Raw genomic sequence first — 5,334 nt, 5'->3', positions numbered from 1 at the left:
TCCTTTGTTCCTTCCAACAGTAATGATTCCTTGTTGAATCCCTTGCCCATAAATTTTCTGGAGTTATTTGTTTCCTGTACTGAATCTTGACTGACAACTCAATTCTCATTTGATTTATTTCACTCTCATGTTTCTAGTTTCATGCTCCCTAGGCAGCCATCCTATTATGATTTGATAGACAGTTTGTGTAATGGATAAGAATATAATCTCTGGAATCAGGTTTGGCATCAAATTTTCTTCAATTACCATAGGAAAGTCATTTAACTTTTAGGAGTCTCAGTTTCCTTACTGTAAAATATTAATAGTGATGATAATATACCTCATAGGACTGTCATGGAGATTAAATGCCGCCTTGTGTAAGTTCTGTATATACATAATGAAAGTTGATAAACGATAGTTATGTTATTCCTATTGTTATCATTGTTGCTATTACTACTGTGTGTCTGACTTTCACACTCATTCTTTGGATTCTCAAAGCAGAAGACAGGTCCTCATGACCTAATCAAAGCCCTGTTCTTGGACATCACTGTTTCTATATATCATAAGATGATATATTCTGTATTCATTAAAATAATCTTTTAGAACAATTTTTCACAACATGCATAATGATTGACATTTGCATGCATGAAAACCACATGACCTGAGGGTATAATCTATGCTTTTTACCTCGCATTCCAGAAAGCATATTAGAATTCACATGAGCAAAAATGATATTGTTATTGCAATACATCTATGTATATATGTATTTGTTTATGCTATAATTTGTTAAATAAGAGCAAAATGATTCACAAAATTTTATATATTTCTATTTTCTCAGTTCAGTTCAGTTCAGTCGCTCAATTGTGTCCGACTGTTTGCGACCCCATGAATTGCAGCACGCCAGGCCTCCCTGTCCATCACCAACTCCCGGAGTTCACTCAGACTCACATCCATCGCGTCAGTGATGCCATCCAGCCATCTCATCCTCTGTCGTCCCCTTCTCCCCCTGCCCGCAATCCCTCCCAGCATCACAGTCTTTTCCAATGAGTCAGCTCTTCACATGAGGTGGCCAAAGTACTGGAGTTTCAGCTTTAGCATCATTCCTTCCAAAGAAATCCCAGGGATGATCTCCTTCAGAATGGACTGGCTGGATTTCCTTGCAGTCCAAGGGACTCTCAAGAGTCTTCTCCAACACCACAGTTCAAAAGCATCAATTCTTCGGCGCTCAGCCTTCTTCACGGTCCAACTCTCACATCCATACATGACCACAGGAAAAACCATAGCCTTGACTAGACGGACCTTAGTCTCACTGCTTGACTGGTGATGAAATTTTCAAACTTTCCTGAATAATTTTCTCCCTTTGCTTGTTGGCAACTGCTCTTCTCTCGTTGGATCCTTCCTCCCCATGCTATGGGTTGGAAAATGCCTCCAGGCAGAAAGTTGAAGCAATCATAGGGATCACTCATTTTATTCTTTCTCTCAGTGATCAAAGTTCTGGAATGTCTATTGTCTCAGGTCTAAAACCAGGTGTTTCACATATTTTTGTTTAATTTTCCAGTTGTTTACAGTGAAAGGACAAGTCTGCTAACAGTTATTTCATCTTGGTAGGATTAGAAATGCTGCCATAAATATTCATGATTGAATGAATCATGTAATTTGAGAGGAACTATTAGAATATAATCTCTGATTTTCTACCTAATGTCTTTTGTGGTCTCTCAGGTATTGAAGATGGCTCTTCCTTTGGGGATAAAATGTTAAGAGATTCTTGTCCTTTTGATCTTTTCTCTGCAGCTGCTGGATCCCAAATCACCCTCAGAATGACACTAAGTTTCTTAAGATTAAAAAAATAATAATGACTTTTTAGTTTCTCACTGCATACATGTAACCCTTCTTACTTCAAGCCTTAACTAATTTAAACCTTGATTTCTCTTTCTTTTTTTTTCTTTGACTTTTGTTCTTTTGCTCATTCTTCTTATTCTCAGTCTTGTTTTCTCTCAGGGAATCTATTTTCCATCACATTTTAATATTTAAAGACATGCATTTACATTGATTTTTTTTCTTTTTTTTTCTTTGGCTATGCTACATGGCTTACAGGATCTTTGTTCCCCAACCAGGGATTGAACCTGGACCCTCAGCAGTAAAAGCACAGAGTCTTCACCACTGGACAGTCAGGGAATTCCCACACTTACATTGATTTTACAAAATATTTTTCCTGGAAAAATTGACAAGATATACATGCAAGCAAGAAAGAATGATTTCTTTTAGACATCACCTGGATTCAGCCCAAGATGGAAAGGACCTGGAAGCCACTCAAAGCCTTGGATAATTGCTAATTGGCTGGAATATTGGAAAATAACTTGGCATTTCCCACATGTAAAATATTTATATAAAAGAGAGATGAATAGAAATAAGACATTTATTACTTTTCTCTAGAAAGGTAGCTATTTTTATATTTTTTTCATTAAGATAAAATTTTATTTAAAAGTGTTATCTTAATCTGCAAAGATGTCCATTAAACGGTATAACTAAATATGCCAGAGAAGAAGCCATGTAATTAAAGTGTCCACTTAACTCAGCCAATCATTTCAAAACCATACTTTGCTGATGTATATAACCCCATTTAAAAAATATCTTTTGTTTTAAACAAGAGAAAAATAGACAGATACATGTTGGTAAATGCTAACTGTCCATATTCACATAGATACACAGTGTAACCTCTGAGTCCAATATTCAGAGAAAGGAGTAAAAAAGCTAGAATTCTGTACACTACTACATAGGAGCTAGCACCCTCCAGCTTCCAACAGAACTGAGGGAGCAGAAGATTTTTCTGTTTTCTCACAGAACATGGTGGTGTTGATCACATAAAGTTTTTATTGAGGCTGGAAGGGATTAAAACGAATTTGGAACAGAAAGAGGGTAAAAAGTTTTTTTCAACTGAGTTCTGCTCAAGGTATCTATCCCCCAAAATAAGTTGCAAACTATGGTATAAAGAAGAAAAGAGACCTCAAAAACAGAGCAACCAAGCACAAGGGGAGAAAAAAAGGAAGGCTACAACTTGCTTCCACAGACTGAAGAAAATTAAAAAAAGAAGGGCTTCCCTGCAGCTCAGACATTAAAGAATCTGCTTGCAGTGCAGGAGACCTGGGTTTGATATCCGGGCCAGGAAGATCCCCTGAAGAAGGGAATGGCAACCCACTCTAGTATTCTTGCCTGGAGAACTCCATGGACAGAGGAACCTGGCGGGCTACAATCTGTGGGGTCACAAGGAGTTGGACACGACTGAGTGACTACTACTACTGGAATCCATTAGTGTTCCATTTGTCTCCTCCTTAATCTTCCTTTCATTACTCCCACTCACCATCATCTTCATCTTCATGTTTATCCTCATCCACTTCAACAATATCTTCCAATTCTTCCTCTTCGTTATCATCTCCTTTTTCTTCTCCTTCTTCTCCTTTCCCCTTTCCATCATCCTTGTCAGGAATCAAGTATTACTGTAATGGAGATTAGCCAGATATCATCTTTGGTGACCTCTCCTAACTCATCTGCACCTACATCAGAATGAACAGTAAACCAGGTGAAGAAACTCTCTGGTTTCTCATGCTGTCTCTTCCTGCTGGCTTTATCCTGTGTTTGACTTGAACATTTCATCAGATTCTTTCTGGACTGCTGTTTGATTTCAGTGGACTTTGAAGATGGATCACCACTCTCATTCAGATGAAATTCTTTGAATAGAACTTTATTTTCAAGGAAAGGGTTTTCATCAAAATAAAAATCTATTCCATAATCTGATTTAATATCTTCAAATTCTGTCACTTCAGCTCTTGTCAAATAATGCACTGTCTCTTTGTCCTCCCCAAGCAGTGCAGACACTTGTGGATGGTTAACAAATGTTGTCACCGTAAAATTTTGTATTTTGGCAATTAATTTTGACTTCTTAAAAAATGTTTGGCAGAATTTGTTGTACTGCTGTTCTGCTTTCAAAATCTCCGCACTGGCTTGTTCATCAGGTCTGTTTGTTTTATTTTCTTCATCAGTATGTTCAATTGCTCCTTGCTGTTCTTTTCCTTCCTTAGGCAAGTTCAGAAAAGCAGATCTTTCCTTTGGCTTGGAGGCAGGAGTCAGTCTCACTTTCTTCAGTTTTTCCACTTGGGGTGGAAGTGAAGAATGATGTTTGGGGTCTGTGCTACAAGAAAAGCCAAGAATCCACCTAAGGGAAGAGACACATATGAGGAGCTCTAAGAAGTAGAAGGGTAACTCTTCACTGCATAATGAGGCCTGTGATCTCAGCCACATGGCCACCATATCTTAGGATCAATGTAAAAACCTAAATAGTCAAATTTGAGGCATTTAGATAGGCCCAGTTTTCTTCCAAAAGACAGCTATTGCTATCAGTTTCTTTCACATCTTTTCAAATATACCATATAAAACACTGATAATGACTGTTCTTCATTTTTCTTTTTTCATTTAACATTGTATCTTGGCAAAGTTGCCAGTCAGTACAGAAAGAGCAACACCCTTATTCTTTTATAGTCTAAGGAAAAGCTGTAACTGTTAGGTAAAAGACAACCAAATACACTAAAAAATGTTTAACAGGCTTTAATGGCGAAGCGCTCCCGGGCGGGGTTCCCAGACCCGAACCGGGCAGGTTGAGGAAATCCGCGTGCTGGGCCATGTTGCAAGTTTGTTTATATAGGCACGCTGTGAGGGGATGGCTGGGCTAGCGGAAGGGTGTTTGGATAGGTTGCCAGTTCGCGGCGTCGCGAGCTGATAGGTTTCTCTATGCGGCTGGGGTGGGGTGGCTTATGCAGCTGAGGTGGCGCGGTTCATGCAACTGGGGCAGGGCGGCTTTAGCTGGCGGAGTGTGCTGTCATTGGTCCCTGGGATCTGGGAGGATCCTCCGTTAGGGACTTTCTCGCTAGCAGGAGGGAGAGGAAGGGCGGCCCATCATGGCCCCTGGGGTCCGACCTTACATTAACTTAATTCGTTTTCTTTTTTAGTTGAAATATAATTGATATATAACTTTATATTAGTTTCAGGTGTACAACATGATGTTTTGATATTTGTATAATTTGTGAAATGATAACCACAATAAGTTAGCATCCATCACCATAGTTATAGGGCTTCCCTGGTGGTTCAGACGGTAAACAATCCTGCAATGCGGGAGGCCTGGGTTTAATCCCTGAGTTGGGAAGAACCCTGGAGGAGGCCATGGCAACCCATGCTAGTATTCTTGCCTGGAGAATCCCCATGGACAGAGGAGCCTTGCAGGCTACAGCCCATGGAGTCGCAAAGAGTTGGACATGACTGAATGACTAAGCACACACCATAATTACAAAGTTCTTTTTTTTTTTG

The 5,334-nt window shown here is 39.4% G+C and overlaps 1 pseudogene; it reads right to left on the bottom strand.

Moving 5' to 3' along the window:
* Positions 1–3,308: 3,308 nt before the first annotated feature.
* Positions 3,309–4,654, bottom strand: LOC138078724 (protein SET-like; annotated as a pseudogene).
* Between the last annotated feature and the right edge of the window lie 680 nt (positions 4,655–5,334).

The sequence above is a fragment of the Capricornis sumatraensis genome, chromosome 4, assembly GCF_032405125.1.
Source record: "Capricornis sumatraensis isolate serow.1 chromosome 4, serow.2, whole genome shotgun sequence".
In the NCBI taxonomy this organism is placed as follows: Eukaryota; Metazoa; Chordata; class Mammalia; order Artiodactyla; family Bovidae; genus Capricornis; species Capricornis sumatraensis.
This window is presented reverse-complemented; position numbering and strand designations above follow the sequence as displayed.